General features: G+C 35.9%; 1 protein-coding gene and 1 pseudogene across 2 annotated transcripts in view; one reads left to right on the top strand and one right to left on the bottom strand.

Moving 5' to 3' along the window:
* ARHGAP32 (Rho GTPase activating protein 32) overlaps positions 1-26,532 on the bottom strand; it is a 277,299-nt gene that overhangs the window by 217,467 nt on the left and 33,300 nt on the right. The window lies entirely within an intron of this gene.
* Positions 9,950-10,477, top strand: LOC120610528 (40S ribosomal protein S2-like; annotated as a pseudogene).

Genomic DNA, 26,532 nt, shown 5'->3' with positions numbered 1-26,532 from the left:
AAAGAAGTGGAAAACCTAATTCCTTTTGCAATTGCACCAAAAGGAATAAAATACCTAGGAATAAACTTAACGAAACATGTGAAGGACCTATATAATGAAATAAGACTCTATTAAAAGAAACTGAAGATACAAAGAAATGGAAAGATATTCTTTGTTCTTGGAGTGGAAGAATCAACATAGTTAAAATGACCATATTACCTAAAGCATTACATAGATTTAATGCAATCTCCATCAAAATCCCATTGGCATATATAAAGAAACAGAACAAAAAATCATCAGATTTGTATGAAAGCACAAAAGACCTCAAACTGCCACAGCCATTCTGAGAAAAAAGAATGAGGCATCACTCTGCCCAACTTCAAATGATACTACAAAGCGACAGTAATCAAAACACCATGGTATTGGCAGGAAAACAGAAACACGGACCAGTAGAACAGAATCAAGAGTCCAGAAGTAAACCCATATTTATATGGGCAAATAATTTTCGACAAAAAAGCCAAGAACATACAGTGGAGAAAGGAAAGCCTCTTCCATAAATGGTGCTGGGAACACTGGAAAGCCACCTGCAACACAATGAAACTAGACTGTTGTCTATCACCACACACCACAATTAACTCAAAATGGATTAAGGACCTGAATATAAGGCCTGAAACAATAAAATACATAGAAGAAAACATAGGAATTAAACTCATGGACCTTGGACTTTAAGAGGATTTTATGAATTTGACCTCAAAGGCAAGGGAAGTAAAAGCTAAAATAAATGAATGAGACTACATCAAACTAAGAAGCTTCTGCTCAGCAAAAGAAACTATCAACAAAGTAAAGAAACGACCATCCAAATGGGAAAACATATTTGCAAGCAACACCTCAGATAAGGGCCTAATATCCAAAATATACAAAGAACTCATACAACTCAATAACAACAAAAAAACAAATAATCAAATCAAAAAATGGGCAGAGGACCTCAATAGACACTTCTCTCTAGAGGGCATACAAATGGCCAACAGATATTTGAAAAGATGCTCAACATCGCTAGCTATTAGGGAAATGCAAATCAAAATCACAATGAGATACCATCTCACACCTGTTAGAATAGCTATAATCAAGAGGATAAGTAATAACAAATGTTGCAGAGGATGCAGAGAAAAAGAGACCCTCATACACTGCTGGTGGGACTGCAAATTGGTGCAGCCGCTATTGAAAACAGTATGGAGGTTCCTCAGAAAACTAAGAATTGATCTACCATGTGATCCAGCAATCCTTCTACTGGGTATTTATCTCAAAGACTTGAAAACCCATATCCGAAAAGATATTTGCACACCGATATTCATAGCAGCATTATTCACGGTGACCAGACCTGGAAGCAACTGAAGTGTCCTACGATAGATGATTGGCTTACTCAGCTATCAGAGATGAAATACTGCCATTTGCAGCAACATGCATGGACCTCAAGATAATCATGCTAAGCGAAATAAGCCACAGAAAAAGTTGAAAATCACATGATATCACTTATATGTGGGATATAAACCTAAAAGCAACAAATGAACAGGACAAACAGAGATTCATGGACATGGACTATAGACTAGTGGTTGCCAGAGGGTAGGGGGTGAGGGAGAAGGGAGGAGGCAGACGGAATAAAAGAGGTCTAATATGTGGTGACAGGGGGAGATCTAACTATGGGAGGTGAACACACAGTGTAGTTATATGTATGCCTTACTGTTGGACTGCATGGCTGAAACTTATTGGATTTCATTAACCAATGTCACCATAAAAAATTAAATAAATAAGTAGAAATTATGGTTTATATACAATGGAATATTACTCTGCCTTTAAAAAACTGAAATCCTACCATTTGCAACAATATGGATGAACCGACAGGTTATTATGCTGAGCGCAATAAGTCAGATAGAGAAAGAGAAATACTATATGATGTCAATTATATGTGTAATCTATGGAACAAGAAGAACAAACTAATCAAAAACAGACTCCCAAATATAGTGGACAATTTGTTGATAGACAGAGGGGACGGGGGTTGGGGGATTGGGGTCTGGGAGAATAGGATGAAGAGTTAAAGAAGTACAAAGTAGTAGTTTATAGTTGGTCACGGGGTAGGGAGCATGGCATAGGGAATGTAGTTAGCATTAATATGATGGCTAGGTGGAGGGTCAGGTAGAGGGAGGGAGCAATTGGGGGAATCGTTTTTTGAACTATATAGATGTCTAACCAATGTACTATATACTTGAAACTAATTAAATAAATTAATTAAAATAAAAAAAAGAAGAGATGAAATATTGCCATTTGTGATACCATCTATGGTCCTCAAGATAGTCATACTAATAAAAATAAGGCAGACAGAAAAAGCTGAAAATCACATGATATCACTTATTTGTAGGATATAAACCTAAAAGCAACAAATGAACAGGACAAACAGAGACTCATGAATATGGACAATAAATAGACTAGTGATTACCAGAGGGAAGCAGGGAGGGCGGAGAGGGGAGGTATACCAGGTAAAGGGGGTCAAATATGTGGTGACAGAAAGAAATCTAACCATGGGAGGTGAACGTGTACAGCTGAAACTTATTGGATTTAGTTAACCAATGTCACCATAAATTAATTAATTAATTAAAATATCCTTGAACTAAATGACTTCAAAAGAAACTATCGAATACTACATATCATATCCATTAATACAGTATTCAATACTATAAAATAAAGTATTTTTTCATAGTAATATAGCATATAAATGCTTTATGGTTCTTGTACAAATATTTACTCTGTTGTGTACCTATTGTTTTATATGAAATCCTCTGTTTTTGGAAGCAATTAAACTTGTAGCTAACAGTTATGTTTTCTGGTTACAGGTGAAACTTCAGTAGAAAAGTGCTTTTTTGTTAAATTAAATACACTAACAAGCAAGCAGTTCAAAGTAAATGCAAAATACCTGGGATGTCTTTCCACTGTCAAATATAAGCATAATATCTACCAGCAAACCAAATTATATATGATATATATATATATATATATCTTTTGATTTTAAAAATCTAGGACAGTGCTGGTTCTGGCAGAATAGCCTGTATTTCTCCATCAAGTTGTGTATCTCCAACACATTAAGAACCATCAATTGTGGACAACATATAAGAAAAGTACTTGAAAAGATTGAAGAATGACTACAGAAGTACATTTAATGAAGGATTAAAGAACTATGGCCCAGACACCTCAACTAGGGACCATTATGAAGGGCAATTCTATTTCAGAACCCCTTTAGCTAAGGCCTTTCTTAAAACCATCACAGCTCAACTTCTCCTACCCATTTCTTCCTTCCCTTCTTTTCTCTTCTCCTCCCTTCCACAGGTATTGATACAAACAATATCCTAATAAACTTCCTTCAAATTAATCTCTGTCCCATTGAGTTTGCAATAGGAACAAAAAGCCAGCAAAACTACCAGAGATTCAACCATTTAAAAAACAACCACGCTCATGGGTGAGATCCACATCACTAATCTCCCCACTAAGAGCAAATCCCAGTACCCATTGTGTAGGACTGCCTAGAGTTCAAGCAGAAAGCCACAGTTTTATTTCCTGGAGGTGTCAAATGACAGTTTGGAGTCTTCAACATGAGTGTAAATTTGAGGGTGGACATCCCAGAAAGGTGAGAGCTACAGAGGAAACCTATACTCTAAAAATAAGCTCACTTCAAACCTTTGGCTATCCCCTTAACTCATGTGCGTGAGATTCCATGGAGCCCAGTGGAAAGCAATAGCTAAAAGAACGAAAAAGGCTAAGGAATTATCTCAACTGTTGCCCACTGCAGCAGAAACAGAATTCTCTATTTGAGCCAAGCCAAGTTAAACTGCTGGGTAAACACCTGAGGCTTTATACTGCATTTCCTCAGAAGTAAAAACTATGTGCCAGGATTATGGAGTCCCCTTGGAAGAGGGCAAAATCAACTCACCCTCGCACACTACAAGGTACCAAATGATCAATGTGTTTGGCCAGCAATTTAACTGTTCATTACAAGCAAAATTAATACTCAGAGAAAGACAACAGAGACAGGCTCTCCACAATGTGTCATCTATAATGATTAGTATACAACAAAAAATTAGTAGGCCATAGAAAAGAGAAAAGGCTACACTCAAAACATACATTCTTTTCAAATGTACATGGAACATGCACTGAGATGTAGTATACACTGTGCTATAAAAATCAGGGCTCAAATTTCAAAGACTGACAATTCACTGAGTAATATTTCTGATAACATAAATTAGAAATCAATAACAACAAAAAGACCCAAATATTTGGAAATTAAGCAACATATAACTAGCCAATGGGTCAAAGAAATTAAAATTAGAAAATAATTCATAAAAAATAACATTAAAAATACACTACATCAAAATAGGATGCAGTTAAAGTAATGCTTAGAGGGAAATTTATAGATTTAAATGCCTAAACTAGAAAAAAATGACTTGAATCATCTAAATTTCTACTCATAACAGGGTAAGAACAGCAAGTAAATTCAAAATAAATAGAAAGAGTTCAGTCAAGATAGCAGAGTAGATAAATTCTGTGCTTGCCTCCTTTCACAAACATATCAAAATTACAACTAAACTACAGAACCATCACTAGGAGTCGCCTGAAGTCTAGCTGAACAGAAGTCTTACAACTAGGGACATACAAAAGAGGCCACCTCAAGACTGGTAGGAGGACAAAGAAATAGAAAGGGCTGGTCCCACATCAGTGTATGGCAGTTGAAAATCAGGAGGAATGTCACAGCTACAGATGTCCCCTGTGAGGAGCAAAGGATTCCAGCCCCACACCGAGCTCCCCAGACCAGCGTCCTAGTTCTAGGAAGAAAAGTCTCCACAACTTCTGGCTGTGGAAACCAGTAGAGTTTGTGGCTGAGAGAGAGGGTGGCTGGAGTCTCAGAATTTCCTCTTAAGAGGACAACGCACACACTTAGTTGCTGATGGACTCACTCATTCTGAGCTCCAGTGCTGGGACAGCAGCTCAAAAGGTACGAAGGACATACGGGAAGGAACTGCGTTGTTTGGCTTTCAAGGTGAGAGCTGGAGTGGCAGCTTTCTCTCAGACAGAACTGCTAGCAGAAGCCATTGTTTCTTTAAGCCCTCCTCTTTCCCTGGTGCAGACACAGGAGGCTACCATATCTGAATCTCTATCAACCTAGCTAACACTGGTTGCCTCACCCTGGTGATTCACTGAAGCCTCACCCCACCCAATTTGCAAGCCCACCCAATCTGCTTCCAGTAGCTTTTCCATAAAAACAGCTGTCTTGGCTCATGCTGAGGACTTTTCTAAAACCTTTCAAAGGTTCACAAAACACAAAAAATTAGCATCTGGCCTCACTGTTCCCCCACACATCTTGCTGAGCAACCCAAGTTCGTCACTAGCGGCAACCGGCCTCAATTTGCAAACTGGCTTCTCAAGGCATCTCTAATCCCAGTGCGAGTAGCAGCCACCTGCAGACTGCTTGGTGACTCTTGCCAGGTGGCCCTGGGCAGGGCAAAAGCTGTGCATAAACTTGGCCTGTGGCAGGGCCTGTCAGGACGCCCCAGGGCTGGCATGTCTACTGACCCGCTTCAGACTGCGAGGGAGCACCACCCAGGGTTACATTCAAGGATAACACACACCCAAAGGGCAGACTGGGCAGGCACCAGAGCCCTACTAAAGCAGATCCTACTCTGTAGGGTCAACTCCTCACTGGCCAGTCCTCACAATAAATCAGCCCAAAGGCCAGTCCCTCCCATTGAATTGCATACAGCAGCCAAGGCTTAACTACAATAGGAAGGCACACAACTCATACAAGGGACATATCTGGAGAACCCAGCTCAGGTGACTGCACCCCAGGACCCCACAGGATACCTACTAGATAAGGCCATCTACAAAAAGTGGGAGACATAGCAACCCTACGTAACACATAGAAACAAATACAGGGAGGCAGCCAAAATGAGGAGACAAGAAATATGTCTGAAATGAAAGAACAGAAGAAAGCTTCAGAAAAAAAAACTAAACAAAATGGACACAAGCAATCTACAAGATGCAAAGTTCAAAACACTAGTTCTAAGGATGCTCAATGAACTGAGAGGAGGAGTAGATGAACTCAGTGCGAACTTTAACAAGGAGATAGAAAACATAAAAATAGAGATAGAAAAACAAAAACGAACCAGTCAGAAATGAAGAATACAATAACTGAAATGAAGAATACATCAGAGGGAATCACCAGTAGATTAGATGAAGCGATTCAGAAGATAAGGAAGCAGAAAACACCCAATCAGAACAGCAACAAGGAAAAAGAATCCAAAAAAAGGACAATTTAAGGGGCCTCTGGGACAACATCAAGTGTACCAACATTCACATCATAGGGATACCAGGAGGAGAAGAGAGAGCACAAGGAATAGAAAACCTATTTGAAGAAATAATGACAGAAAACTTCCCTAATCCAATGAAGGAAATAGACATACAAGCCCAAGAAGTGCAGTCCCAAACAAGATGAACCTAAAGAGGCCCTCATCAAGACACATCATAATCAAAATGTCAAAAGTTAAAGACAAAGAATCTTAAAAAGCGGCAAGAAAAAAGCAATTAGTTACCTACAAAGGAGTTCCCATAAGACTGTCAGCTGATTTCTCAAAAGAAACTGCAGGCAGAGGGACTGGCACGAAATATTCAAAGTGATGAAAAGCAAGACCTACAACCAAGATGACTCTACCCAATAAGACTATCATTTAAAATTGAAGGACAGATAAAGAGCTTCTCAGACAAGAAAAGGCTAAAGGAATTCATCACCACCAAGCAAGTATTACAAGAAATGTTAGGGACTTCTTTAAGAAAAAAAAAGATAAAAAATATGAATAAAAAAATGGCAATAACTATATATCTATCAACAATTATTTTAAATATGAATGGATTAAATGCTCCAATCAAAAGACATAGTGTGGCTGAATGGATAAGAAAATAAGATCCTTACATATGCTGCCTACAAGACACTCACTTCAGAGCGAAAGACACACAGAGACTGAAAGTAGAGGGTTGGAAAAAGATATTTCATGGAAATGAAAACAAAACAAAACAAAACAAAAAAAAAAACGAAAAAAAGCTAGGGTAGTAATACTTATACCAGACTAAATAGACTTTAAAACAAAAGCTATGGGAGACAAAGAAAGACCCAGTTATCCCATATCTGGGTATTTATCTGAAGAAATCCAAAACACTACTTCAAAAGGACATGCAAGTCCATATGTCCACTGCAGCATTATTTACAACAGCCAAGATATGGAGGCAATCTGGGTATCCATCAATCGATGAATGAATAAAAAAGAAGTGGTATATATATACAATGGAATATTACTCGGTCATAAAAAAGGATGAAATTTGCCATCTGAATAACATGGATGGACTTTGGTATTATGCTGAGTGGAGTAAGTCAGGCAGAGAAAGCCACATAATTTCACTTACATGTGGAATCTAAAGAGCAGAAAAACAAAAGAGAAACAAACTCATACAAAGAATATTTTGAGGGCTGCCATATGACAGGTGGATTAGGGGACTACTAAAGGGGAAGGGATTAAGAAATACAAATTGGTACTTATAAAACAGTCATGGAGATGTAAAGTATAGCATAAGGAATATAGTCAATAATATTGTAATAACTATGTATGCTGTACTAGATTTCTCAAGGTGATCACCTCATGTTATATAAATGTCTAATTACCGTGTTGCATACCTGAAAATATAGTACTGTATGTCAACTGTAATTGAAAAATAAAACATTTTTTTTTAAATAGAAACAAAGATAAGCGAATATAAAAGAAATAGAAAATTGGGAAGTTAAAAAAAGACTAATGAAGGTGGAAAGCACCTCACTGAACTGATGCTATACTTCAATAAAAAGTTTTGAAAACCCATAAATTAATAGCTATGTAGTAAATGACATTTTTTCCTAATTGACTTACAGATGTCCAGTAAGTGTGTTAAGTGTACTGGGTCTGAAACCGGGTCTTTCCAAAGCTGTCTCCTTCCATCATACAGTCTAGAGGAAGCGCTTCAAAAAGCAGGCCCTTTCAAACAGGATATCTAAGTTGCAATAAACATATAAAAAGATGCTAAAGTCTCGTTAGTTAAGAAAGTGAAAGTCAAAGCCACAATGAAACACAATTGTACACCCACTAGATAATAAAAAGTAGAGAACTGACCATATAAATACTGATGAGGATATAGGCCAGCAGTTCTCAAACTATTGTTGAGGATCTCCAAGAACCTCACAGAGATTTGCTGAGGTAAAACTATCTTCATCATAACTTATTACCTTTTAACTTTGTTGCTATGATGGCATAAAACCAGAAGGATAAAAATGTTGGTGCAACCACAAACAAAGGCAGTGTATTAAACTGTGGTAAGGCACTGTCTTCTTCACCAAAACGCACTCGACAACTTCAAAAAGCAAAATCTACTTTCATTTAAAATACTTAATGAAAAAGTAAAAATTAATTTTATTCAATCTTGACCCTTGAATTCATGTATTTATTGACTATTATGTGTGATGAGTGAGAATATGCATAAAAGCACTTCAGACTTTAATAGACAATAATATATGGTTGTCTTGAGAAAATCACATGAGTGCTTAAGATACAAGATGAATTAGGCTCATTTTTCATTGAATACCATTTTTATTTGAAATGTTCAGCAGACAATTATGGTTCCTGAAACTATATTTGGCAGATACTTTCTTAAAAATGAAATGAGACTGTATTTGTGGCAAATGGTAAAAGTTGAACTTTCAAGTAGTTAAGATTTTTAGAAAATTTCTATCTGACACCTCGAGCTTGATAGCTTTTCTGATGAGATTAGTGACCATGTTGGTCTTAGGAGGCCAAAATCAATGTTCAGCCAGGCTTTGCTCTCATCTATCAGCTCTGGGAAGAATTTGCTTCCACGCTCATTCAAGTTGGCCACATTCAGTTCCTCACAGTTGTACCACTGAGGTTCCCATTTCCTTGCTGGCAGTTATCCAAAGGCCACTCTCAGCTTCTAGAGGACAAATTCCTCATCACATGTTGCCCTTCTATATCTGAGCAAACAATGATACCTAATCCTTTCCATGGTTCTATCTCTTTGACTTCTTCTGCCACCAGCCGTAGAAAACTTTTAATGGGCCTCTCATGAGATGGTCCACCCAAATAATCTTATCTTAAAGTCAACTGACTTGAGCTTTTAATTATATCTGTAAAAATCCCTTCACAACAGTACCTGGATCAGTGTTTAACTGAATAGCCTGGGGACAGGAATCATGGAAGCCACCTTTAGATTTTTGCCTACCACACTTCTCAAGGAAGGCTCCTGGCCAATGACTGAGTGCCACAGGAATATAAAAGGCAAACCTGTTCCTGGGAAACATGTAGCTCTCCTGACAAGCAACTCTGGCTCAATGGCTCCCCAATGGCCTTGCCAAAACTTTGAGAACTACACCACAGTCTAAGGCTCTTCCTACGACCTCTCTTCCTTCTGTCTTCCACAGGAGTCAGATCTGCATAGATCTCTTTCAACTGGAGGGATACAATTGTTCTTAATTGTGGTTTGAATTAAGAACCCTCTACATTTGTCAAAATTCATCAAACTGTACACTTAAGACATGTATTTTATTATATGTATAGTTACACTTCAATTAGAAAATATCTATGCTCAATAAATACCAGTGCTACCAAAAAAAGAACCCTTATCTTTTGGAGATATATATTATACATTGAAATAGTTACTAATGAAATGATACGATGGCAGAGATTTGTTTCAAGATAATCCAGGGTAGCTTCTTCTCCAAAGAAATACCAAATGGCAGATGACTCTGGTGCTGCAGCACAGTCTGGAGGCCCCGGGGGTCTTGGCTGGGACATCGCCGCAACTGTGAAGGATTAGACAGGGGTGTCCCGGGTGGAAGATGCGGCCAGGCAGAGGCCATGTAGCTTGTAGAGGCAAGGCCCAGGACAAGGAGTAGCTCCTCATCACCAAACCACGCTACCCGGTCAAGGACATTAAGACCAAGTCCCTACAGAAGATCTCTTCTGCCTGCCCATCAAGGAATCTGAAATCACTGACTTTTTCCTGAGGGTATCCCTTAAAGACAAGGTTTTGATGATTATGTCAGTACAAAAGCAGGCTGGCGCTGGCCAGAGGACCCAGTTCAAGGCATTTGTCGCCATCAGAGACTACAAAGGACATGTCGTTTTGGGTGTTAAGTGCTCCAAGGAGGTAGCCACTGCATCCGTGGGACCATCAACGCTCTCCATCATCTCTGTGCAGCAAGGCTGCTGGGGGAACAATATAGGCAAGCCCCACACCATCCCTTGCAAGGTGACTGGCCACTATGGCTCTGTTTGAGCACCGCATCCTCATTGCCAGGGGTACCGGCATCCTCTTAGCTTGTGCCCAAGAAGTGCTAATGATGGCTGTTATTGATGACCGCTAACCTCAGCCAGGGGCTGCACTGCTACTCTGGGCAACTTCGCCAAGGTCATATTTGATGTTATCTCTAAGACCTACAGCTATCCCACCCTCAACCTCTGGAAAGTGACTGTGTTAACCAAGTCTCTCTATCAGGAATTAATGATCATCTTGTAAAGACCCACATTAGAGTTTCTGTGCAGAGGACCCAGGCTCCAGGTATGGCCACCACATAATTTTATACGAGAAAAATAAAGTGAACTGAGTCTGCTAAAATAAACAAATAAATAAATAACCAATCAATCTAGGGTGATAGGAGGAGCTTTGGATAAAACAAAATTTGTCATATAATAAAGACTGTTAAAGTCAGGTGAGGGGTACATGGGAATTCATCAAATACTATTCTCTACCTTTGTATATTTGAAAATGTCCACAATAAAAAGATATTTAACCTAACTCTTGGCAGTAGATACAGATTGACAAGAATTCTAATATACAATTGGGTTGAGTACGAATTGGTACAAATCCTTTAGAGATAATTTGTGTAAATCTACTAACATTGAAGCTTCACATACTCTTCAACCCAGCAACGCATATTTAGAATCCCCTAAATAACAATGCACATGTGTACAAAGAAACATGTACAAGACTGTTTAATGCAGCATTGCTAGCAAAAAATGTGCGACAATCTAAATGTCTCTGAATGAGATACTGGACGAAGTAATTGTGTCACAGTCACACAATATTACACAATAGCTAAAATGAAATATATCCTCATATATTAACATGATTATCGACATGATGAGAGAAAAGCTGCAGAATGATAAATATGGCACTTGTTATAAAAAGTTTTAATATATACTAATGCTATCTATTATTTCTGGTTAGACTTAATAAAAAGTATGATAATGTAGCAAACTCAGGATAACAATTACTTCCTAGTAAAAATTAGGGAAATAGTAGCAGGGATTCAACTATATATGTAATGATTTATTTTTTTGAAAAAAAAAATCTGAAGATGGTAAAATATAAAGAATTATTAGGAACTGGTATGTTGATTTATGTTTTTCTCTGTACTTTCCTATTTGTCTGAAATTTTTCAAAAAAAAATTTTTAAAAAACAAAGCAAGAATGGGTGAGGCTATTCCAATAGTTCAAGAGAGAGAGATTACTATGTGGCAACTGCCAAGTTATCTGACATTAAAGTTTAAGATTTCTTTTAAGAATCAAGTCAATCAATTTCAAATATTACCTAGTTTAGTCATGCTATTACAAAACTGTAAACTATCTCACTTCAAAATACTTGGTAAAATATTGATTTGAAAGAAAGTCCTGCTGACAACATCAGTAACACATAATATGAATTATGAATAACTAAACCCAAAATGCTGTCAAAGCATTGTGCCAAATAATTTTAAGATAATAAAAATGTAAAATGGGTAGCCTATTGTATCCATATTATTCTTGTCAAAATTATATATCTTAAATAAATATGGCAAAATGTGATGGGCATGAGTGCTGTGATTCTCTGTACTTTCCTATGTATTTTGTAACCTGTTATAAAGTGAAGAAAAATAAATATAATTGAAATATCTACAGAAAGAATGGTTTAAAAAATATTGCTTTCTAGGAAATTCTTCCCTAAGATCTCGCTAGTTGTTCAAAAAAGAAAAATGTTTACTTATTTTTAACAGGCTACCAGAATTAATCTGGCAACTTTTATACAAACAAAACTGTCTTTCTAGGGTGGAATGGGGAGAACTACTCAGCATATAAACTTTACTCTTTAGGAATTTTAAGCTCCTTTCAAAGGAAGCTTCTGTCATGATAACTAGGTTCTGTAGGAGAGGGGCAAAGGTAGCTGTTCCTCTCTGATTCCCCACCTCACCATTCCTTCCATATTCTAGATCTGTAAGTAGGACTTCACAGTTTGGGGTTTTTTTGGGTTTTGTTTTGTTTTGTTTTTTTGTTTTGTTTTGTTTTGTTTAGGCGAGGCAACCATTGGTTGACCCCACAGATTGCAAGGGCCTTGTTAGCTTACAATCCCTTATTTTATTTTTTTTATTTTTCATTTTTTACACCTGCAGCACCTGATCTTCCTAGGTGGTCTCCCGGACTTCACAGGTTTTGAACACTGTAGTGGGTTGAATGGTGGCCCACGAGAAGACATGTCCACGTCCTTTCACTCACACCAGTGACTGTTAAATCACTGAGAAAAAGGATCTCTGCAGATGTAACTTAAGTTAGGAATCTTGAGACGAAATCATGCTGGATTTCAGGTGGCTCCTAAAAAACCAATGAGAAGTGTCCTTATGAGACAGGAGAAAAGACTAGGACACAAAGGAGAAGTCCATGTGAAGACACAGGCAGTGATCATTTGTGTAGCCACAAGCCAAAGAACACCTAGAGCCACTAAAAGCGGGAAGAACCAAAGAACTCTAGAATCTTTGGAGGAAGTGTGGCCCAGCCAACATCTTGATTCAGACCTCTTCCCTTTCAAACTGTGAGAGAAGCTTCTGCAATATGAATCACCAAGTTTATGGTCATCTGTTACAGCAGCCACAAGACACTAAAACAATTTCACCTTTCCAAACACTCCTCCACACTAATTCAACTAGTTACTTAGCACAGAACCTACCATGACTTCACTTGCTCAAGAATTTCAGCCCACATTTTCTGTGCTCTTCCCCACACTCTGGCCTGAGCCTCCACCATAGATACTGTTTGTGTAAATATGTATAATCTATTCTGAAACTTTCCTCATCTGTAGCAAAAGTGGGTTTGTACCATTTTTCTGTTATCTTCTGGAATTCAAGGACTGATAAAGTGAAAAGTCACCTTGGACACAATCACAGGTGTATGAATAAGAAGATAGCACCATTGAGCTTGATCTTTAAATAACAAAAAAACAAATTCTGCCCTTGGGTTGTGGTGATATAAAGAAAGAGAGAGAACTAGGAATAAATGATATTATTAGAGTACAGAATCTCAGGTCACAAGAAATTATAGAGTTTTGAGCCTAAGTACAACATGGTGTGATTTATAAAAATTAATCTGGTTAAAATGTGAAGCCTACATTAAAAGATGTGGTTAAACCTAACATCAATCTATGAATCAGTTGTATCTTATCAATTCTAAGTTAGAGAAACAAAAGTAATTGAATTATACAGAAATTCAGATAGTTAATAAGATTCAACTACTTTCCTCAACCCAAATATCTAAGGCCTCAGGCTATTCTGACCCAACCTACCATGCAGTTTTAGATTTGGATGGCAGGGCCCTAATCCTACAGATGCAGCTTCTGTGCATCCCTGCAAAGGGTAGTATAGCAGCCAAGAATGCAGAACAAACATCAAGAAATGGCTGGTAGAACAAGGACAGATATCCCAGAGAGAGGCCAGCAAAGGGACAGCAAGACGGAAAAACAGCAACAGAAAAGGGTTTATGGCCACAAAACACGGAACAATTGATAGAAAGTGTACAGGAAAGGCCTGGAGCTAGGCCCAGGAAGCAGTTCTCACATTTGCTGCACTATCCCATAAAATTCAGTTACCACTACTAAAATCACTGAGCAAATAATTTAAATCAGAGACAAAGCTTCTAAATAACATACTTTTTTTTGCTGTTTTACCATTAAAGGGCATGTTTTAGAAATTAAAAGCTTATATCTTCCTAAAAATCCAAAACTTATCAGAAAATCCTGTCACTTTATGAAACATATCCTGAACCTCACTATTTCTCTCCTCTCCACTGCCACCTTTGTCTAAGCCATCATCATCTTTCACCTAGACTAGCAATTGCTTCTACTCGATCGCCATTTCCTGCCTATCCTAGTCTAGTATTCATTACCAAAATGGTAGTGACAGTGATATTTTCAAAATTTAAATAAGCTCATATCACTCACCTATTTCAATTTTTGATGGCTCTCACCTCTCACTTCCCTCTCGGTCCACTGCCTCCCAACCACAGTGGCTTTTCTGTTCCTACTACAGACCCCATTCATTCCTTCCCCAGAACCCCTGAGCTCACTTCTCCTGGAGTCCCAGATTTTGATGCAGCTGCCTCTTCATCCAAGTCTCACCTCAAATGAGGCCTTCCAGAATCACACTAACTAAAACAACCCCTCCAAATCACTTGTCATCACTCTTTACCTTTAACCATTAAAAATTGGCTAAAGATCATCTATCACCCAGCCCCCCACACCCTTATCTCTTTGCATAACACTGCAATAATTCTAAAATTATCTTGTGTATTTATTTAAGTAGAATGTAATTCCCATGACAGCAGCAACCCTATCTTTACTCACGATATACAGAAGCAGGAATTTGTTGCAGTATAAGTACACTGGCACTGTATCTTGAAGTGGAACATTCACAAATGCTAAAACCTAACAATTCATTTCCTAGGTGTATTACTGAAACTCTTGTACATGTACAGTAGAAAGTAAGTAGAAAATATACTTGTAGAAGCACTCTTCATAATAACAAAAACTGGGAAACAACTCAAATATCAATAAACAAAAGACCAGATAGTTAAATTCTGGTTACACTCATAAAATAAAATATACATATAAGATGAATCAATTTTGTATCAAGTAATAATATGGTTGAATTTTAGCAATGTAATATTAGGTGGAAGTAATCCCAAACACTAGATAGAGCATAATATTTTTACAAAATTTAAAACCAATTTTTTTAAAAAATAAGTTTTAGAACATATTAAATACAGTAAAACTATATTAAAAAGAAAATGAAAATTATGAACATAGGAACCCCTGCTTAAACTGTTTACAATTTTTTTTAATCACAAAACCAGTATAAAGAGAGTAAAGTAAAAAAGATATAGTCAGTTCAGGGTTTCAGGCTTGCCCACACTGCCAGTTTAATGGGAATACAAACTCAGATCTCTGGCCCTATGACACAAGGATGCATGACTGCTGCCCAGGGCTATTCAAGTTTTGTTTTTGTTTTTGTTTTTTTAAGTACTTTCTATAGAATGCTATCACTACTTGCAGACATGTGTGATAGCAGACTAAGTAAATGATTTTATTGTTTTTTTACAAGTTCTTAAATGAACTCTTTCTCTCTAACCAAGAAACACTAGCTAAAAACTACCCTTCCTCACCCAGCTCCCAATATTCTTCTTTATTCTTTTCATAACTGCAGTATTTCTGCCTGAAAGCAAGAAACAATGATTTTCAACACTAATATTTTATGGAGTCAAGACAATAATGCAACGACCTAAAAATGTAACAACAGGCACTGGTGAAAAAAACTGGGATATAGCCATTCAAGGGACTACAAGGCAGTCCTTAAAAAAGAACAAAGAAGACACTTTACATAATGATACAGAATTGCATGTTACATAAAAAACTTTTTTACAAGGTACAGAAAAATACATATAATATGCTACGAATTCAGTTTAAATGAGAAAATATATATATGTAAAATAACTATATTCAAACTTGCAAATGCTTTTAAAAATATCTAGAAGGATACACAAGCAGTAAATATTGTAAATTCTATTTCTTTTGAATTTTGACCATCTGAATGTATCTATTATTAAAAAATAAATTCTAAATTTTAAAATAATAAGACTATTGAAAAACAAATATATTATAAAAAGCACTGATGATTTTTAATGTGGCATTTTTTCCAAGAGAAAGTACTCCATGGTACCTTATTCCTATCATTTTAATTTTCTACATTCATAATCTGGATGACGAAAATGCTATCCACAGAGAAAGTGTGCTGTTCTGAGGTTCTGACAAGTCTTCTTTGAAGCTTTCTAAGATTTTTAAATTCATCAAATGAGTTAACAATTCTTTTCACATTTTGAATGGTATATTTCTCACCTATATATAAATTAGATTGGCTTATTTCTTTCTATTAGCCTTGTCTCAGTTTATAAAAGATTTATATTATTAAAAACCTGTACCAACAACCAACATCGATTCATGTCTATCTTTTGATTCACTAGTGAGATAGTTCACATTTTTAACTGGAAAAAAAATTGGCCCTATCTGCTTTTTTATAAAAATTGTGGAGTTTTTTCCCTTTAGTGTTAGATAACTGAGTATTTATACCTAAAATGACCTGTAATTGCCTTTGTACACTGGACTGCATACTACAAAAGCAAGTGTTCAAAAGTGAACTGCTGGTTATGCTGCCTAGGATGGGGCATTTCAAACTATTAAATTTTAAGCCAGATAATTAAATCAAAAATTAAATGTTTTTTTTTTTTTTTAACTTTTCAAAATGGAAGTACTATACCAAGTGCCAAGGAATACAAAAAGTTTAAATGGCACACCTTCACAGGGGATAAATTTTAAACGTCATTATATTTACATAAACTGGAATATATTATGTTGTACGTACTACAAAAGTTATGTAAGTATGATAAGTACAAAATTTCAAAGAAATTTAGAGCTATTTAACTCTTATTTGACATTAAGTATACTTTGGTAAAAAGTTTGTGACTATTGGTTGGTTTTAAACTAGTTTAGTTAAAAGGTATACAAATAAGAAATCAGGGTTCTATTTACAAGGTCCCTAGTTTTTTCAGATTTGCATTTAATTTGAAAGCAATTAAGATAGCAGATTAACTAAAATGCCTAGTGTTTTCCAAAATATTCCCGGTTTTGATTATCACTTCTCATTAGGTCCCTGATATCTGGACTACCACTAAATAGTGCCATTTATTTACTTGACAGTATAGTATATGTAATATCCAGCAGTGCATTAATGTAAAAACTGACAAAATAAAATAATCTTTTGCTGTTTTGCTGTAATGGACAAGTTTTCCTTGCTTACTCTCTGAGTTCCTTTAAAGATAATGCTTTTGAGTCCACCTTTTCATTCTGCCACCTCTGTAACTGTTGCTGTTTTCTTTAGTGTAGTCCATTTACACTCAATGCATAACTTGCTATGTAGAACAGAACACAAGGTCCCTATTCTCAATGCCTTAAAAACAGCACTGGTGAACCACCACCTTTATATTTGTATATACAGAAATCAAATAAAAGAATGATAAATCATTTCCACACAGATAAAACACACATTCTGCAAGTAGGCTGCAGTCGAGGTTTTTCAAATGACTATCTCTAAGCAAACATTGGTTGGTTGCTACCTACTAGACTGCTTTCCCTGCTACTATTTTCTGTATATTTTTGTACACTATACTTCAAATGCTACTTCTGTTGCAGTAGCCTCCAGCAGTATACTGCTGTGTACAGTACTTAAAAGAGCAAACTATCAGAAGGATCCTGTATTTGCATTTACATTTGCACAAACCTTAATGACAATTTGCAAAATTCCTACACTGCTCATTCAGCTTATTCCAAGGCAACTTTTAAGTTAACTGCCCTTTATTCCCTGAATATTCGTTTTTCTCACCCAAAGACTCATATATTTTTATATTTCTCTACCCAGCTAGAGAGAGGTAAGATATCAAGAGTCAAAGGATGTTTCTAAGTATTTTCCATAGGTAATGACCACAACAGAGTCATTAAGTATTGTATCAAATAAGTTTTAAACAACTTGGTATTTTTTTTTATCAGTCATTACTGCAACACTGTTTTTATAAGCCCATTATGTACATCTTATTGCCTTCTTATATCATATTCAGAGGACTCAGGAGAAATAATGTTTTTCTTATTGTTGCCTCTTGGTTTATTAAAATCTATATTTCATAGAATGAAACTAGTTATCTCACCTAAGAGATGCAAGGCTATAAAAGTGTCTAAGGAGTAAAACTACATCACCATAAATAGCTTGTAGAAGCATGAAAAGATTATCTAATAAAGTTGATATCTGCATCTCAAAAATTTCAATGAGTAATTTTATTTTACTGAGTCATATTGTGCACTTGGCTTACACTAACATCAATGAGATGACCAAGCACATCTATAGTATATTTTAAAATTCAGTTACAGAGCTTCAAAAATGTAGATCTTAAAATTTTTTAAATTAGAAATTATGTCACTTTCTCATAACTTCTAATAGTGTTTTAAATAACAGTAATTCAAAACTGCCTGTTTTTTAAAATAAAAGATGCAAAACAAACTGACTAGATTTCATGACAATTGAATGGATTTAAAATGTCAAGTAATATTGACTCAAGAAAGGTTACAAAACTTGTCCAAAGTCACAATGCTAGTAAGAAAGAATTCATATTTAAGTATGACAAATCCAAGACCCTTGTTTTATGCACAAAGGCATACTAAGTTTCCTAATAACCTAAAGATCATTCTGGTATTTGCTCTGTGTGTTTTCCATTTAGCTGTTCAAGTTCAATACAGTTCTCTGATATTTGTAACTTAGATATTAAACCTTCGTCAAAACTTGGTCTAGAGCTGAAATTTGGTATTTTAACCTAAAGTTAAAAAAGCCGAAATGAGAGACAAAAAGTGTTTATCTGAGATTAAAAAAAAAAAAAAAATTGCAATGCAGTAGCACAGATTCAAGCAGAAACCCAAATAGTGTCCTGACTACACGGTGAAAGCAAGCAGTTTTTTAAATGAGAAAAAAGAAAAGAATAATTACATGAAAAGAAATGAATTCCTGTTGGTGCTGACAAGCTGAGCCACTCGGCTATACGTGATTGGTTAATGATAATACCTTCACCAAGAAGGTCCAAAATCCTGATTCCTTGTGATCAGGTTGTCTGCTTTCCTGCTGGTTTTACACATAACTGCTTATGAAACAACTGTGGTTGAGCCCAGTCCCAAGGTCTGGGCCAGTCCAAAGTTTCACAGGACAAGACGAGCAATGCGGTTCCTCTAATGGCTGTTCTGGCTCCATTTTAAAATGGCTCCTTTCACGCCATTTTTTCACAGCTTTAAGATTGAAAACTTCTAAGTAGACACCATAAGACCTAAAAACTTGTGATTTTGAAAAGAAACACACAAGATTATGACTACACTGTTAAACAGAGAGTTACGAAATCAATCAAATACTAAATAAATTTGTGAGACTCAAAACAATTTCTGCCAGCACAACAATGTCATAAGAAAGACTTTTTATGGCTACAGCAAAAGAAGCTTTTAAAGAATTCTCATACCACCAAGTACTATCTTAAGCAAAAGCTGCCTGGATATCAAACAGTAATCCTTTAGTCCCCTAGTTGTTTCTTTTCTTAAATATTTCATATTATCATTTGGCCTGCTCTAAGACACAGACAAAAATAAATATTGATGAGAACGGTAAATCTCAGATTTAAAGAAACGTAAATCTCCCTTTGTTTAGAAATCATTCCTCCGTTAAACAAATATTTATTGGCCATTTATTATGCTGGTGAGCACACTTGAGAAAACAAAATCTCTGCTCTCTTGGAGTTTACATTCTAGTAAGGAAGATAAATGTTCTTAAAAGATGTATTTGTTGGGTCGTGGTTAAGTACTTTAAGCATGTTAAATGAATGGAGAATGGCTAGGACTGCTGCTTTACAGAGGGTAATCAAAGAAGCCTCTGTGAGGAGGTGACCTGTGAATAGAGACCTAAATAAACTGAGTGAATCATGTGGGTATCTGAGGAAAAGGGGACCATCTAGTAAGGGAGATGCGTCCTTGGGGCAAGAGCAGCTTGATGACCAGTGTAGTGCAATAGTGTGGGTGAGTAGAATGACAAGAGAAAAGGCTCCAGAAATAGGGAAAGATTATGTAGGGCTTTTCTAGCTGAGGTAAGAACCCCTGAGCTACTGAGAGGTTTTTGTAATAGAGATACATGACCTTGCTTATATTAAAAATGATTAATCTGGATGTTATGTAAGACTAGTCCAGAGCAGGGCACATATCAAATACGGAGACCACTTAGGGACTGTTGCTTTGCTCTAGTTGATGAGGTAACAATGAGTTACACAAGAGCAGTAGCAATGGAGGAAGTGGGAAGTGGCCCGAATCAATATATATTTTGAAGGTAGAGATAATGGAGCTTGCTGATATAGTGGGTGTGAGCCAGAGAAAAAGCAGTCACCAAGGTTTTTGATGACTCAAAGCAATCTTCAATTTTCTCAATCATAGCTCTGACTAATCCCTACTTTTCCTGAAAGCTTGGGTAAAATCAATTCACCTTCAATATCTCATCTTAGAAGCCAAGTAATCATGAAATTTATTTACAGTCCCTACAAACTTTGAAGACACAGAGCACCTTTATGTTATAGGATTCTTCCTTCTAACTTTTATACACTCTCAGAAATAATTCCTAACAACTAACTCAAGTGGTGCCTTTGCCCTTTCACCCTATTCTCAGTTCTCATGACCCAATAAAGAAAAAAAAAAAAAATGTTGCACAGTGAGGAAGTACTAAGTAAAAAATCCAGCAGTGGTCATCTTCAAGCAATGGTTCCCCAGGGGGCTGGGTTTACTAATCGTTGCACATTTCACCACCACCATTGCATATCTATAAATGTCACTGACAGATGCTTTTACACACGTTTAAGATTACTCTGATACACGGACTGATGAAATTTAAAATCACCAATTGGCTTTTCACAGAACTTATTTTAAACACACACACACCTATAAAACACAATTAAGATTGTTGAATAGTGCAATAAAATGTTATCTACAATAATAACACACACACACACACACACACACACACACAAAAGCCCCTTAAATTTTATTAAATAGTACAGACTGACTATCCTATATCCTGTGTGGTCTTTCTACCTCCAGCCTTTTCTCTTTTCCAGAATGATATACTTCTAAAGCTAACATTTTTGGTGTATGAGCACATACTGTGTTAACACATGCAGCAAACAATCCACTGCGTAATCTCATTTATTCATCACAACAGCTCTATAAGTACTATCATTACCCCCATTTTGTAGATGGCTAAACTCATAATTGATCGGATTATCAAAAGTGACAGAGATAGGAGACGTCTCAGAACTGAAGACTCCAGAGCTTTTTCTCTTAACTACCATTTCACTAACCACCTCTTAGTCCACCTAGGATACTTTTCCTAAAATAAAAATTGAATGATAACAGTTCCTCCTCAAACAAAATACTTCCAAGAGCTTTCGAACACCTACAAAATAAGAGTCCAAACTCCTTAGCATGTTAGTTTAGCCTTAACATTATCTCCAGTTTAATCCTCCTCACTCCCCACATTACTGCCAACATAGACTACTGGCCATTTTCCAAATATGTTCTGTACTATTCACCTGTGTCTATTCTCACATTAATCCATCAAACCATCCTCAATCTGCTGAATCCAAGCCACCTCTCTAAAATCCAACTCAAATGCCACTCTCCATGAATTTTTTTTTCCCCAAAAACCGACAAGACACACACAATTTCTAAAAAATAGATTTTTCCCACTTCGAGCTCCCACAGCATTTTGTAGTTTCTCAGGCAACTGTCATTCTATCGTGTTTGCACAAATTTTTTCTCTCTTCGAAGGAAGGCTGTTTTTGTAATCTTCATTTCCTACATACCTGCACATAAAATGTTTATAGAATTAAAACTGGGCATGAAACTTAAGTTAAGTTTTTTAAACTTAAGTTTTGTTGAGCAATGATTCCTATCTTAAAATCTGACTTTCAGATAACCAATACCCATCAACTATTCAAACCAAGTTCCTGAATTCCTAAACTGTAAGTTCATTCCCTCATTTATAGCTAACAATAGCTAGTCAACAAAAGCAAACTCTTTCCTACTCAGAAGGGAGCATATAACTGCATCCTATGAGTGGAAATAACTGGACAACATAAAGTTGATGAAATGTTTCTTTACTGATCTAATTTTATGGGTTTTTTTCCATATATGAACTATACATTCTTGAAAATATAGTTATGTAATACGGTTTAAAGACAAGTATTACAGTGATAGCAATCCAGCTTTTTATAATACTAGCAGAAGAAAATTTTTCTCAGTATAATTTAATTGCCTCCTTTAAAGAGCAGGAAAGAATGTGAAATCATCCTTGATCGACACACCACAACTCCACCTGGAACCCAGAAGCCAACTAATTCCATCACGTATCACATTCTTGTCAACCTCTCTCGATCACTGCCCCCAAAGTAAACCCCATTCCCCATTGTTCCTCTTCTTTACCTATCTTCCCTCTGCTGGACTACCTTCTCATCCCTTTCCAGTGATCCCTCAGGAAAACTGTTCCACTGTAAACAATTTCCCTACATGCTCAACTTCTTCACAGAACGCACCCCCACTCTGGCCTTAGGGGTTACTGGACACATTTCTAGGTGAGTATGTAGTAATTTAGCACAATAGATAATACTAGATTCTGGAGTCAGACTGCCTGGGATTCCAATTCAAGCACTTACCAGCTATGTGAACTCGAGAAATAAATTCTAGTCAAACTAAACCACTTGTGTTCCACAAACACACTCCCAAAATTTCCTGCCTTTGTAAATTCCACTGAAATGACCATTCCATAATTATGCTATCCATCCTTCAGTAGGGTCGTCTCAAGTCATTTACTTTTCTACAAGTTTTCCTTATGTCTTCAATAAATCCCCATAGTACCAAACTTACCCTTCTTACAGGATATTTATATTATCTTATGGAATCCTTTTAGTTGAATTATCCATGAGGGCAGAGACCATTTATTTCTGAATTTCTTGAGATACATAACACTGGGCCTTAAACAAGCACTAAGTATTTGTCAACCAAGCAAGAGGTAAATAGTTTACTTGATCATAATTTCTCCTCTCCCTCCTCCCAAGCCCCAAATGCCTAAGTGTAAGATTTACATTTTCTTTTATATTTTTAGTCAATATAATCATAAGAAACCATGGCATAAATCTTTTCTATCTTTAATATGAACTGAAAAAAATTTCTGAGTCTGTAAAATCCACTTTTGTGCAAATTTTAAATACTGTATTAAAAGCAACATTTCAGCAGAAGATGTAGAAAGGAATGTTCCTGGAGAAATCTGGAAAGCCAGAAAAGAAGCCAATGCATAGCTCCACTTAGCAGTTAAGAATATGGATTTAAGAGTCAGACATTCTTGAGTTTGAATTCTGGCTTCACTATTTGCCACCACCTATAGCTATGGGCAAATTATTTAACTTCTCTAACTCTGTTTCCTCATCTGTAAAATGGGGGTACTGGGACCTCTGCATTCTAAGTAATAAATGAAATCATATATACAAAAAAAAAAAACAAAGGTCAGTACTAATATATAGCTTACATTCAATAAACAGATATTAGAAAAAAATTTTAATTTTAATTGAAGGATACAGACACACAATAACTTATATTTGATTAGACTTTCTTTTGTGTGGAAAGAAAAACTAAAATCTGCACAAAGTGTTAAGATAGTCAATTTTAACACTATAAATGGGACAAATAAATGATATTCTACTGGATTTAGTGAAAATAAAGTATGTAACGAGCTCTCACACAGAAGCTTTTCAAAGTCACAGCACAATAATTTTGACTGAATTATTTGACAATAAAAAGCCAGCGACAAATTAAATCTAAGGCACTTTTCTAGAAAAAAAAATTAAAAAAAGTATTTGATGATGTCTAAATGAATTTAAATATCTAAAGATGTAGAATAAAAAGTACCAGTGAAAGGATAATATTTAGAAACACAGTAGTAAATATCAGGGAGAAAAAACTAAGAGTTGAAAATGTCTGCCTCTATATAACGAGAATGGGAGTCAAGGATGAGGTTAAGTTAGGCGGGATGGGATAGGGTCAGGAGACTGTTGTTTTTCTTTAGAAGTCTCAAGGCGACATTGCTTTTTAAAATTATGTTCATTATTTAGTTAATAAAAGTACAACTAATTCTAAAAGAATGTTTATTATTATAATCATTTTAAAGGCAGGGCTTGGGTGAGGCAAGCGAGGCATCTAGGATACAAAATTTTAGACGACATCATTCTCAGTGTCAAATACTTGCACATAATTGCCCAACCTCAAGAGTGAGTACCTCCTCCCAGTCTCATTCAGGGCTAGTGTTTTAAGAATTCAAACAACATAAACAACTAAGGGATTTGGACTCTTAGTCATAATATGGAATAAAATAAGTTGTTCAATACATAATAGATATCTAAAATTATTTCTATCTATAAATATGTATAAAAAGAAATCTAGAACGATTTCTCTTAATAATAATGATAGTTATTTGTGGGTAGTAAGATTTTTCTGGTAGTGAGATTTTGGATTTACCCTCTGCATCACGAGATTTTTTAAATAATGAGCATATATAATATTTTCAAAGGAACGATTCTTTTAAAATAAAAAATGTTCAGCTCCCCACCCAGCCACACTAACAGCACACCCACATATCTCCCATGACAACTTAATTCACTTCAGGCTTCATCTACCACCTCTATGGAGAAAATTTACAAATCCATATTCTTAACATCAGGAGACACCCTTGGTCCCTAGTCCTCTAAGTTCCAATTCCACATTGTCAGTTGCCTCCTAGAGCACCAATTAAATATTTCACTGCTTAACCGGCAACTCAAACCAAATATAAAATATCTTTTGTTCACATATACTAGCTCATCCTATTTCTCAATGTGAATTAGAAATAAGTGCAATAATGCCCCAAGTCACTCAGGATTTACAACTAAAAGTTGTCTTTAACTTCTACCCTCTCTTTCACTCCAGCCAGAAAATTATCAAGCCTGTCGTCACATCTCTGTAATACATCTGGCATCTAATCTAGCTTTCATTCCTACAAATATCATACTAGTTTCAGTTGACGAACTATGCTCTGAAATACCACTAACAATCATAGATCAAGTAAATCTGATACAGTTTACTATCCTCAATACAAAGCATAAAACATGGCACAGACGAGGAAAACAACATTTTTTGAATAAATGAAAACAAAGTTTTCCCACTTCCCATCTCTCCTACCTCCACCAAATCATTTTGCAGTTATTCAATCTTCCTAAAACATAACTCTTCTGAGGTCACCAAAAGCCATCACTTACCAATGTCATGTGAACAAAATAAAAACTCCTCAGCTTAGCATTCGAACCCCTCCAAAATGGAGACTTTTCCTCTCTACTCAGCCTTTCTCCCATAATTCTACTCATGTGTGTTTGTGTATACACACTCTATTTTCCAACTTCTGTGTCTTTGCTCATGTGCCCCATGAAACATCATCCCTCATAGTTTAACCTCTCAAAATTCTATTTATCTTTTTAAAGCTCTGTGAAATGTCACCTTCCCACCTCCACAAACCCAAAGTAATCTGCAATCTTCTCTGTATTACAACTCTCACAGGATTTTGTAACTTTCTTGTATCACTACCACATACAGATCTGTAATTAAAATTATTTATAAATATATTGTATTCACCACCAAATAATTTTTAGTTCCTTGTAAACAAGAACCACAACTTTTATTTACTTATCTCCCATTGTATCTAATATAATGTCTGGCATAATCACATAAAAGTCTCCAAGAAGGGAGCGACCTATGCAGCAATAATAATAAAGCAAAAACAGCAGTAGTAGCCAAATTTAAGTGCTGTGTATATGCCAGACACTAGTCTAAGATAGATGACAGACAAACAGACAGAATTTCATTTATTCTTCACAACATGAGGAAAGTACTATTATCACAACTTTACAGATGAAAAATGAGGCAGAGAGATAACTTACTTAAGATTTACACAATAAAATTCTTCAATTGAATAAATAATCCTGCAAATAACATCTTTCTATATGTAGCTAGTTCCTTACTTTACACCTACTCCATTAGACTCTAAAAATTACAACATTGACTTAAATAGTTTTGATGGTTCTCATACTTTTTTAAAAATATTTTCTAAAAAAGGTTAACCATTTTATATATTCACCAACAAAGTATGAGGTAACAATTTTACTGCCTCCCTGTCAGCCTAGTATATCACCATTATTTTCCCATTCTCCTATTTCAAGTTGGCAACAAATGATATGCATAATTCTTGATCTTAAATAATAGTATACTAAAGGTTTATGACTAGTGCTTTGGAGTAGTTATTGCTATTGTCACAAATGATATTTTAAGAGCTACTATGCCTGAATAATTCATTGGGAGTCGTTTCATATTATTTACATAGATTAAAGAAAACCAAGCACTTAATCTAACTCAGATATTCATTAAAC

The sequence above is a fragment of the Pteropus medius genome, unplaced genomic scaffold (genome assembly GCF_902729225.1).
Source record: "Pteropus medius unplaced genomic scaffold, Ma_sr-lr_union100, whole genome shotgun sequence".
Taxonomy (NCBI): Eukaryota; Metazoa; Chordata; class Mammalia; order Chiroptera; family Pteropodidae; genus Pteropus; species Pteropus medius.
This window is presented reverse-complemented; position numbering and strand designations above follow the sequence as displayed.